The 13,042-nt window shown below is 35.9% G+C and overlaps 1 long non-coding RNA gene across 1 annotated transcript; it reads left to right on the top strand.

Moving 5' to 3' along the window:
- Positions 1-3,206: 3,206 nt before the first annotated feature.
- LOC107588560 (uncharacterized) lies at positions 3,207-11,676 on the top strand. Its single transcript, XR_001609599.1, has 2 exons — positions 3,207-3,244; positions 11,604-11,676. It is a non-coding gene; the product is annotated as an uncharacterized lncRNA (long non-coding RNA).
- Positions 11,677-13,042: the final 1,366 nt, after the last annotated feature.

Genomic DNA, 13,042 nt, shown 5'->3' with positions numbered 1-13,042 from the left:
TGATATTGAACTTTTACCCAATATTTAATGTAAACTGTAGAACCTTGCTGGAAAAACTAACTGCACTTTGGAACATAAAGCATTTTGAATGTCCTTAAATGGAGGCTTGTTAATGTGCCATTATTTCTCTCAGGTCTGGTAAAGAGGGCCATTATACCGATAACTACAGCAACCACAGCTGGACCAATCACAGTGAGTGGAGGTGAAGCACCAAGTCACAATAGTCAGTTATAGGGAATCGGTAATCCATACTATCCTTTGAGGAGCTGCTGTATGTTCCAGAATGATCCTAAAGACTCATTCCTGACCAGGTGTCATCAAACCAACCACAAAGAGCAGAATGCTAAAACAGTCAATAATGCATTGATCCAACAGGGCGTCCAGACTGTAGGATTAAATATAGAATGATAGCGTGCATATTCCTACGAGAAACCAGTGTGTGTGTGTGTATGTGTGTGCAAGTGAGTGTGTGCGTGTGTGTGATAACATATAAGTATGTTACTTTGTAACAGTACAACAATTGAAAACTGTAACTGAAAAGACAATAAAAATGCACTAATGTACTGCATAATTTTTGTATATACCCTTGTGACAAAGAAGTGTGCATAATTGTATTAAATGTGCATTTGTTGTGGACTTTGAATCTTAAAAGTTTATTAAATATATAAAAAGCACATTAAAAAGTACATAAAATGCAATTGTTCAACTAATTGCATTTAATATACATTTAAACCATAACACATTCTTATTTAATTGTAAATAACATTCAGTTAAGTGTCTGAAAATATTGAATTTTGTTTGCACTTATAAGGTTTATGCTTTTAAATTTGATTATTTCCATAAGTGCTCTTTAGAAAGGTATGCTAAAGTGTACTATTTCACAAAGGTGGCACACTGTGTGGAAACAAGTTACTTTTTAAGTTGAGTACAAGGGATTTGTTCAAATTGGTAATAGCAACTTTTTTCTGCCATTAATAAAAGCTGCACTCTTCATCTATGTGTGGTTGTACATTTTATTGGTTTTGCTTTTTATCTTTGGGCTATTCAATCTTGAAGTATGTGAATGTTTAATGCTGTGCAGGGACAATGAATTAAGCACAAATAAAAATAACAGTTAACAATATAAAAGGTTTAATTGATTGCCTCCTGGAAAACGACCGGCCTATTGAGATGAATCATTAGTCATGGTTGTGAAGAAGTATGTGGTTGAAAGTGTGTGTGTGTGTACGCGTTTTTGTGACAAATGAGGACATAAATTTGTATAATGACAAAGGTATGACATAGGTATTACAAGGAGAAGGTGACTTTTCAGGACATTACCCCATGTCCCCACTTTTCAAAACGCTTATGAATCACACAGAATGGAGTGTATTGAAAATCTGAAATAGCACAAAGTCTCCTGTAAGGGGTAGGTTTAGGGGTAGAGTTGGTAAAGGGCCATAGAATATACGGTCTGTACAGTATAAAAACCATTACGCCTATGGGATGTCCCCACTTTTCACAAAAGTAAACCTGTGTGTGTGTGTGTGTGTGTGTGTGTGTGTGTGCTATACCAGCATCTTAACAACACAGATCGGTGGAATCTCATCATTTTAAAAAGACTTCAAAACTACCACACTTGCCACTGCATAGCTCACACATTCAAAAACACACACACACGCACTCACACACACACACACACACGTTTTGACTATTCTCAACCCTACTCCTGAAAAATAAATAAATAAATAAAAAATAATACAGTTTTTTTATTTAGGAAAAATTATTGTTGTTGTTATTATTATTATTATTTACCTATTGTTTACCTTTTGAACCATCGTCAGCATATGTGTGAATCACGGAAAGATTAGCTTATCTGTGAAGCAATTGTGCGTTTATTTTCTCACCTGTCCAGTTTGTTTGTTTTTCCTGTTTATCTCCATGATGACGTTATGTTGGTTGTTCTCATTGGAATCTGTCAACAGTGTTGTGATTATTTAAGGATCTTCAAAGGAAAGATAATTGTGGAGTAATCTGGCCCCAAAAGTGTTTTATCTTTCCAGATAAAAATTCCACAATGTTAAAAATTCCATGGCACAAGGCCAGCACTAATTCTAAATTACTAAAAGGTTCTTTATTTAATTTAACAACAAATCAGAGAAGGGTCGTGACTTAAGTACGTGTTTTTGAATTGCATTGCTCTATTCTATTTCATTCAAGCCAACCCTCCCCCCACTTTACAATTTCTTCCCTGAAAAACAAAAATTCCCTGAAGCACTTTTGGCTTTTTTTCCTCTTTGCTCTACACACAATATCCCAGTAGTTGTACTTGACCTTGATTGTCATTGGATGATGAGTTTTGACTGACAGCTGCCAGCATTGGTCAACAACCCCTGCCCAAACATACAGGCCTTAAATGATCATCTTTCCGGACAGTTTCACAATTTTCTCCGTCTGAGTGACACCCTGTGTGTTAGTGTGTGTGCCTTTGTGTAAATGTGTCCAGGGCCTGTCTGGTTGTTTGTGTCGCCACTACCTCTTCTGCCCAAGTCAGGGGGGCTAGGGGGCCATCGGCCTCATGTTGCCACTTGGGGGTCTTTGAATGAAGTCGATAGAACATTTCTGTCCTGTCTGCATGCAGACAGCCACTAGCAGACAGACAGTTCAGCTCTCTTTATCTCACATGGCCATAGTCTCACATAGTCGATCATTGCAAGCTTGTTGTAAATATTAAGTAACATTAATATTTCCGTTTCCCTTTTGGTGTTTCATAAATACTGAATGATGTTACCCTGGTGTGTCAATAACATTGATGTCATGTCAATAATAGGAGGGAATAGAGAATTGCAACTGGTGCTGCTTCTGATTTGAGTGATCAATGAAAATGATTTTTATTGCTGTATATATTACACGATGCACACAAGTGACTCTATTGATCCCTTTATCAGATGCTTATGTTGTAATGTTAGTTATTAGATATACCAGCCCATAGAACACAATTCATTATTTGTTATTACTACAGTGTTACTGCTTTATTACTACTTTATTACACTGTATTGTTATTGAATTACTATATTGTTATTATCACAAAATCTGTGTAATAACACAAATGGAATTAAAGGAAATTTAAGTAGGAATGTTGAGTGACCATCACACTTGAGGTAATAGTATCGAAGTACAGTATTGACATAACTTGTTGTCTACTTGACTTTTTTCTTGTTATGTTTGTTTAAAAAAAAAATCCGTTTTCTAAAGAAATTCATAGGTATGATTCATATTTCTCAACAGAACCAATTTCCAGCATTTAGGCAGAATGATTTAGACCTTAAACGGTTTTTAAGATCATGCGAAGAGTGTGTCCATTAGCTTTTAACAGTGTAAAATTAAACAAGGAACTCAAATGTAGGATTCTGCTTGAGAAAGAAGAAGGGGATAGAGAGGAGAGCAACTGAGAAAATCCGTTCTGAGATGACGGGACCAATCAGTCCGTAAATGAGATTTCCCACAAAACACTTCTCCCAGAATTCCACACATGAGAGAGGGAAAAAAATCTCAGACTAAGCTCATGAACTTTCACCTTTCACCCCTCCGCTGGCTGAACCAATGAACAGATTGTGAAAAATCAATGTGTCCAATCAATAGGAGAATTTTTTTTGTCTCTAACTGGGTAATCTGCTGTAAGACGGTCTGAACGCCGGCCGCACAAAAGAGCAACTGAAGAAAATATTTATTGCAAAGAGTGAAAATTAAATTTGCTTTATTGGTCCTCAGTGCAAATGTTAATCATCATTTACTGCATCCGGCTTCGGCATGACAGATCACGCTCGGGTGAGGAGACCATTTTGAAGAGGTTTCTGCTGTACTATTTCAGATACAATACAAAATGGAGTCTGTTTCATAGTGCAGAGGTTTGTTCTTAGGTCTGTGGACATATTCTGAGCATTAGTTAGTATTAGTTATTAATATTTTTGTGTTATTGATTTTACATCTTTATTTCTTTTGTTGGAGCATTTCTTTTTGTTTTTGTTTTTAAATAATTTTTATTGATATACTCATCTTACGACCCTACACAGGGCAAGTGAATGGACGATATGTTCATCGTGTTGTGTTTCTCGGTTCATTAGCATGTAGATTATTCATGAACTCGGCGAGTCCTCTGACAGACAGTGTGTTCATATCCCAGACAAAAACATTAAATCATTTTTTCAATTACCAGCAGAAATACAGTAAGGAAGCAGGTAAGGAACGGTCTGTAAGGGGCGTAAAGGTCACTCTTTAGCTCGTCTCGGGTAGTTAGTCATGTTCTTAAAGATAATCAAGACTAATGATTGTACTAGACACTGGACCCAGACTAAAGGCTTTCTGATGATGAAAAATGTCTCAGACAGTACATTCAAGACACCGGCAAATGTTTTTATCACATTTGGACTAAATCAGTGCAGATGGATGATTTTAATGTAAAATTGCAGTTACATTCATGTCATATGCACATGGGTCACAAGCATTTGTGATGTGCTGATAATTTGATAAAAAAATATGTTAATAATGTACACTGTCAAAATCATAGTGTAAGTAATATTTTATGGTACTTACTTATTTAAGATATAGTTCTCCCAAACATTAACATTCTGTCATCACTTACCTTCATGTTGTTACAAACACAAAAGCACAAACGTACAAATAAATGTATCTTTTTGTCTGTATTATGAAAGTAAATGAGGTTCAAAACAACATTGGACCCCATTATATGTATTTATTTATTTATTTATGTTCAAACTATTTTATTTGTGTGTCGCCGAGGGAAAAACTCAAATCGGTTTGAATTGACAATAGGGTGAGTAAATGTCTTTCATTTGGGGGGAACTGTTCCTTTAAATCCCTCATAACTTTAATATTTGCTACATTTCAAGAAAAATATTCTGATTTGTGTAATCAAAGAAAATGTTTTTTATTATTGTATACATTACATGATGTACGCAAGTGACTGGTCACTTTATCAGATGATTATGTTGTAATATCAGTTATTTGACATTTAATATTAGACATATATTTACTCTAATACACCATCCAAAAGAAATTAGGACTCACCAAACAATTACTTTATAATTATTACTACTTTATTACTATTTTATTACTAAATTATATTATTACTATATAATTTATTATTATTACATACAATCTGTGAAATGTCACAAATAGAATTATGGTATTTAAAAAAAATAAAAATTTGTTTTCCGCAGAGGAAAGAAAATCACACCAGTTTGGAACAACATGAGGGTGAGTAAATTATATTTAATTTTGGGAGGAACTGTCCCTTTAAGTTCCTCCTAATTGATGCTATAATATTTAAAGAATACCTCAAGAATGCATTTATTTAAAATAAACTAGAGATGTGTAGTCGTTTCTACAAACTGAGCAGACAGCCTCGGCACAGGCTGAAAGCCATTTGCTCTGTGCAGAGGAGAGTGAAACGAATGTGTGTTTAAATTCGATTGAAAAGTGCATCTCTCTTCTGCTCTGATGTCATGCATCTTAATTATGAGGATGCAGGGGTCGGCCCCGTGTGGACCGCCAGCCCTGTTATCGCTGATCTAATGAACACACTCCAGGGCCCTTCTCTCATCCGCACATTCACACGGACATCTCTCTGTTTTTACTCAAACTATAGGGTTTCCGTTTGCTGCAGATTTGACTCTGTAAGCGGCATTAATTTGGACTGAAATAAATTAGGTGAAAATGAAATCCTCAGTGAGACATCCTCATCCTCATGTCTTCTTTTTTACAACAACAGATGGACAAAGCAGCCATCACGTCGGAAATCACTATACAAGTGTATTCTATGTTAATCAAAGGTCTGTACATGGTTTATAAAAACCAACAGGTAAGAGACGTTCACATGCTGTACCACTTAAAGAAAGATGCTACTGACATCATCTAAAAAATCTATTTGTAATCAGTGATATGTTTGCATGTATGTTCAGGTCTTTACAATGGCTACCAGTCACGTTTAGAATTAAATGAAGAACTAATACTAGATTTTAAACTGCCTAAATACACTGCAGATATGCATGTAGAAAATAAACCGTAAAGACCTCTCAGATCATTAGGATTACGTTGCTTACTAATATCTGGAGTTCATTTAAAATCCATACTGAATTCATACGCAAATTCAACCACAACTGTTTAGCTGTGCATTCAGTGTGGTGCACTTTACTGACTGCATGGAATTATTTGTTTAAATGTGTATTCCCAATGTACTCCCAATTCTTATTTCCTTTCTTAAGGTGAATTGTATCGATGTTTTGTGTCTTTTTTGTGTATCGTGTCTTTTTAAATGATATGTAAACCCTCTGTATTACCTCACTGAAATGAGTTGTATGGTACAATTCGTGAAGAAAATATGGATTCAACTCTACAATATTGTTAAACTATTTTAAAAATGTGTAGAAGTTGCTTGAAACAGACAAAAAGCAAGAAGTAAAGCTTTCCCTCTTTCTAACTTAAAATTTTGCAAATAAATAAATAAATAAAATCACCTCAGAAAAATAGTAATAATACCTATGACTCAGTATCTGGTTTTGACATATTTCAAATTTTTAAGGTAACATAACATTAATTTTAAGTAATTTATGTACATTCAGATAATGTCAGTATATATCTTTTTTATTTGTATTTTTTTCAACCACAACTGTTTAGCTGTGCATTCAGTGTGGTGCACTTTACTGACTGCATGGAATTATTTGTTTAAATGTGTATTCCCAATGTACTCCCAATTCTTATTTCCTTTCTTAAGGTGAATTGTATCGATGTTTTGTGTCTTTTTTGTGTATCGTGTCTTTTTAAATGATATGTAAACCCTCTGTATTACCTCACTGAAATGAGTTGTATGGTACAATTCGTGAAGAAAATATGGATTCAACTCTACAATATTGTTAAACTATTTTAAAAATGTGTAGAAGTTGCTTGAAACAGACAAAAAGCAAGAAGTAAAGCTCTCCCTCTTTCTAACTTAAAATTTTGCAAATAAATAAATAAATAAAATCACCTCAGAAAAATAGTAATAATACCTATGACTCAGTATCTGGTTTTGACATATTTCACATTTTTAAGGTAACATAACATTAATTTTAAGTAATTTATGTACATTCAGATAATGTCAGTATATATCTTTTTTATTTGTATTTTATTTTTTTTATGTATTTCACAGTTCATTATGAACATATTCATACCACAGTTTTTACATTTTACTTCCAATTTCTAAACACACAATTTAAATTAAACATACATAACATTAACATACTGGTAAAAAATGTATAGCCTGAATGCACTGTAAGTTGCTTTGGATAAAAGCGTCTGCTAAATGCATAAATTAAAACAAAATGATGGCAATAACAAACATTTTTTTTAATTTTAATATGAAAATATTACAATTAAATGGTCATTGTAATATTTAAATGACCATTTGCAGGCATCAAATGTTGGTCTTTATTTATTTGTTTGTTTGTTTGTTTATTTATGTTCCTCTTTTCTTTGTAACAATGTGGAATGTCTATGTGCAAAGAAAGCAATTGTAACACATAATAAGATTGTACAAGTAAATTCCAGCCCCATCTGCACTGCAGGACTGTGCTGTAACAAAGGGAAGGCCTTGAGAAACATCAGACCCCTGTGCTAATTTATCTGCCTCCTCAGCAGAAGGAGTGAGACAGAGACAGAGGGCCCAGCGTCAGGCTGAGGAGCCCAGAGCGAAAGAATCGATGCGGCCGCAGGGGGAGGCGTTCAGAAGGCTGGACACAGCCTGAGCTGCCCCTCCGAGCCCCTGCCTCAATAGGTCAGCCGCAGCGCACAGCAGGGGTAGAACTCACCACTACCAGCCCTACAGCCACTGAGAGAGACAGACACGCAGAGAGAGACAGACAGACAGTCAAATCTGGAAAAAAAGAGACTTCAATGAGGGAAGGGAATTATTGAGAAAGACGAATAGAAATGAGGAAAAGAGACTGGGAGGGTGAAAACAGCTTGAAAGGAAATTGTGGAATTAGGAACGGATGGGGCAGAGGGAAAAGAGAGAGAGAAGGGGGAGATTTGGAGAGATTAAGTACAGATAGGAGCAGTGGCGTATGTTTCATTTGAATGAAACATTTCTTCCAAATTCTTGAAGAACGATGCAACCATGGAGCAGCAGCACATGCGTTGATGGAACATGCATCAAATATCATTTCATTTACGTTAGAGAACTCTGGTTATTTATATTCGCATATATGGAAACTGTGAAAGCAAACGTTCAGTTCATCTTTTAAACAATGTTTCCAGTCTGTTATGCTGTACTGGAACTGTCAAGAGTCTAGAAAGAAAAGAAAAGAAAAGTAAAGAAAAGAAAAGAAAAACGTTTGTTTTTGTGAAGTATCATATCAGGCTTGTATGACTCTTATAGTATGATCTGGAGCTCATAATCAGGGCAGAGAGAAAAAAACATAATTTTATCAGTTTTATTCAGAGGCCCAAACTGAGAAAATAAAAATAAAAATCAGTGCAGTCGCTGATAATTATATGGCCAGAAAGTAAGATGGAATAGCTTGATATGTAAATCAATGAGGTTTTTATAACAGTAAAACAGACTGGGATACAATGCAAATAAATATCAGTTGATATAAATCAACAGTTTTTCCAGCAAAGTTTTTGTTGAAAATTTAGAGAGGCCTTAGAAATGTGTGTATAAAAAGCAGGCTTTACAGGGGTTGCCAGCTTTTGTGAATTACAATGCATAATTATAATGCACAGAAAACTGGATTGCAGGTTGTTAGTTAAATAAAACATGCTGAATTAGCATTTGGACAAGTTTTTATCATATGGCAATTTCAAAATATTCAGTGCAATGTTTATTGACGTGCTATTGATTTTTGAATGACTTGCTTCATTTATGTCTATTAATGTCATAAACCCAACACTTGTTCAATATTAACCCCTTGATGTGCCATCATTACAAGTTCAACATCGCCTGCATGACATGACACTAAAAGGTCCTCTAGAAGGAACATTGTAACATTCATCATTTGCTGTTATCTCATATTCAGTTCTTTTCTACATTGATTAAAAAACAACAAAAAAACAAACAAATGATGGTAGGAGACAATCGGAAATGTGGGTCTATGATAGGTAGGAGTTTGGGAAAGACATATTCTCTCTTCCAGAGAAAAGATGGACTGACAAGAGAATGAAGAGAAATAAAGGCGGTCTTCAAAGCGGAATATCTTGGTCTATGCTCCCTTCATCATAAAGTGTACTCTCACTGTGTACTGAAGGTGAGGCTGACCTCTGACCTCTCGTCTGACTGCCATCCCTCCATCCGTACATCTGCAGCCCGCCTCCCTGTTCTCTCTGCAACCAACCAACATTTCCTATTGATTTATTGATTGCTGTCGGCCCATGGAAGCCAACCAGCGCAGACTCGATGTGCTCCGGCTGCTCGGCTGCATAGATTTTTCTCCTCTCATCTCAAGCTGAGGGAGCAGAACAGGCCTGGACTGGAATTAGACCAAGCGGGAGCCCAATTTGCCAGGAGAGATCACCACCTCTCGCGCCACTCCTCCCTCCTTATCTCTGCCTCTCTGTGTTTGTTGTGCACTCTCTGTCCCCATTTCTTTCTGTTTTCCTTCACTGAGTCTAAATGCTGAATAGAGTGTTTAAATATGGGGTTAAATTCATTTTAACTCATCTCAAAATCCTTCAGCAGAGTTCTCTGGTCTGCATAGTCCTGAATTATTCAGGTTCCCAGGCATTATGACACTGCTCTGTTGCAGGGTTAGCATCTAAAACCAAAACCATAATTATATATATATACTGTATCTCCCAAGGAAACATTTCTCATTTTCATTTAGTTTTATTTAGTCAATAATAATAATAATAATAATACACATTTAAACTAAAACATTTTAAAATGACAAAAACACATACGAAAAACCTTAAACATTAAAAAATTGAAATAACAGCAGTTCATGTAAAAATAAAAACTGGTTCAAGCTAATAATACAAACTATAATTGATACTAAAATAGCATTGCTCTCTTGATGTTCCTTTTATGATTTGTTTCCTTCTTTTACTTCACACAAATGTAATGTTCTTTAATTATTGAAGAATTTTAACAACATTTTATTAACAGTTCAACTAACGAATTGTTAATAATTAATTGATTTTAAATAATATTACAAATTTAGATGCCTAAATTGATTCATTCATCTGCTTAATGTCCAATCATTGTTTTATAATTTCAGGGTGTGTCTGTTTTTATTTTTTAACAATGTTATACATTTTGAGACATTTAAGTTTAAAGTATCAAAATGTACATTTCCTTGCACTGAATTTTCACCATATAAAATCAAAATGACTTATAATGTAATTGTAATATTTGCATACTTATCTCAACATTTCTCATCAATTTCTTTTCAAATCAGTTAATTTGAATTATTCTATGACATTAGTTTTACTTTGTCACTGATTAATTTACTGTATGTCTATTTAATTTCTCCAAGGAATTATAGGAGAAACATCTGAGAAAGTTTAAATAAAACATAAGCGAGAACTCTCCTGAGCTTCTAAGTTTCATGTCCATAGCAAAGTTTCTCCGTGAACTCCGTTACGCTGATGCTTGTTGATATATTCACACACTCACATCTCAAAGAAGGCATCTGCAGGTCCAGAAAATTGGATCAGGAGGATGGATCTGTGGCCACCTCTGGTCATGCTGACGGCAAGAGTGATGGATCAATAAAAAACACGACACACACAGGGTTCCAGCGAAACGATTCTCTCTCAGAGTGACGCCTCCAAACTCCCTCATACACTGTCTTTTACTGAAGAGCTTTACTCTGCTCCTCATATTCACCCAGAGAGAGCTACATGTAATTTACCACTGCTTCAACTCCACTGGCAGTCCTATCAGAGGAGCCAGCAGGACAAAGACAAAGGACTTCTGAAAGTCAACGTGAAATCAAAATTCACTTTACTTTCTTTACAAATGTTATTTTGTTTGCACAGTTCATCAGTGTTATTTCAAAATCTTTCATCAATGTGCAACTTATGCCTATGTTAAACCAAAGCTATGCAGACTGTGGAAAATAATGTCCTAGGGGAATGTTGTATTTCTCAGTTGATGGAGGTCTCAGTCATTTGTGTTAGCTGTTAGGGCTCCTAACTTAAAAAGACACAAATGAGATACACAGTATGAGTGACTCAACAGCTATAAAATAAATGTGGATATCACAGCTCAGATCATTTGGTCTTGGAAGAATGTGGCAAGAAATACAAAGTTCATTATGAAATCTACTTTGATTGAAGACTTTGGGATGATGGGTAATCTGCAGTTTGAGACATTGTTGGGATCTCTTCTGAAACTCTAGATGAGATACACAGAAGTTTTGCGAACGAACACAAAGTTTCTCAGGGGAACGCAAAAGTTTTGTAAGCTAACTCAAAAGTGTTTATTTAAAGGGGTCCTATTACGCTTTTTAACTTTTTTAATTTTAGTCAGTGTGTATGTTTGGGCATAAAAAAGATCTAGAAAGTTACAAATCTCAAAGTCCACTCCAAAGGGAGATATTTTGTTTTTTTAAAAATCGCTTTTCAAGAACGGCTCGTTTGGAATACAGCGTTTGTTTTCCGGGCTTTGTGATATCACAAAGCGGCTCATTAGAATATCATAAAAAATATTCCTGCCTACAGAAATTCGAATGGTTGGGGGGTGGGGAGGGGCGAGGTTGTGGTTAGAACTCTTGGTTGAGTGAGTGCATCAGACGAGACGACGAAGAAGAAGTGCTGCTACAGAGTTAGTGCATCAGAGAAAACAAAGAAGAAGAGCTGCTGTGCTGTAGCTTCAAATTTTCGGCATGTTTAGAACAATTCTTACAAGTACAACACGACGTAGCTGGGCGCTGCGGACAGATGCCGAACGGCGTATAATGTATTTGAATTTTAAAGATGTGGCGCGGCGCGATGCGACACTGCACTTCTCGTCCGGTGCGCTGCCACCTGAAATTCTGTTTTTTTCACCTCCGAGCCCAAACGTCTTTGTTTGGGCTTCCGAAAGCGGATGGTGTCAGGAAACAGTGGTTGCAATTTATTTTTTAACTCTGTCCCTGAGCATTGTAACCCCAATTTGCTATTGTGTGCTGTGCATTTTACTTAGGACAGCTTCCACAACATGAGGGAGTACAGTGCCTGCCGGATTCGCCAAAAAGCTTTTGTTGAAAGACGGAGCAAGGGGCATGGCAGTACTGAAACACCGTCTAAGCTGTTTGCCAATCACAATGCACTGGGACAGCTAACCAATCACAAAACATTTTGTTTTTCGGAAGGTGGACCTTCATCAAAGCCGGAACTAATCAAGCCGTTTGTGCCAGGCTGGGGAGAAAGGTATTTTAATAATGTAAATGATGTGAAAAATAATGCGTTTTTCGAACCACCAAGCATGAGAGCATGTTCTAGTACACCCCCAAAACAAAATCAAGACTTTGTAAAAGAGCATAATAGGACCCCTTTAAAAAATGTTTTCCTCCCATCTAATTTTTTTTTTGTCACCATGTCCCTAAAGAGATCTCATTTGTGATTTTGTTTTCTTTCCAGCAGCATTACCTAAAAATAACACATTTTACGGTTGAATCCCAAATGAAAACGTCCCTTATTTCACACTCAATATTGCTTCACTCGCAAATGTGTCACAATCAACTGTGTGGCAAATGCTGTTTTATGAAACTTCTTTTGTTTATATATCTTATATATAATATTTATATCTTATAAATATCTTTTGTTTGAGGTGATACATGTGAATCGTGGAAAGCATTTACCTTGAGTTATGCGGTAAACATCTTTTGCACACAGTGTTAATGTGAGTTTTAGAAAAGCCTGCAGTCTCAGCACTGCGGTGGCTCGGTTAAGGTGCTGCGGTCTACAGGGAGAGCACACCTTTCTCTCAAGTACACAGAGGTTTGTACGGATCGCTCAAGCGTGGGGTGGCACAGTTTTGCTCCAGTTCCCTTCAGATTTGCAGCTTTCTCACAGTAATGCATGT

This window comes from Sinocyclocheilus grahami, unplaced genomic scaffold (assembly GCF_001515645.1).
Source record: "Sinocyclocheilus grahami isolate Dianchi unplaced genomic scaffold, SAMN03320097.WGS_v1.1 scaffold105.1, whole genome shotgun sequence".
Taxonomy (NCBI): Eukaryota; Metazoa; Chordata; class Actinopteri; order Cypriniformes; family Cyprinidae; genus Sinocyclocheilus; species Sinocyclocheilus grahami.
Note: the sequence above shows the minus strand (reverse complement) of the source record. Positions and strands in the feature narration are given on the sequence as shown.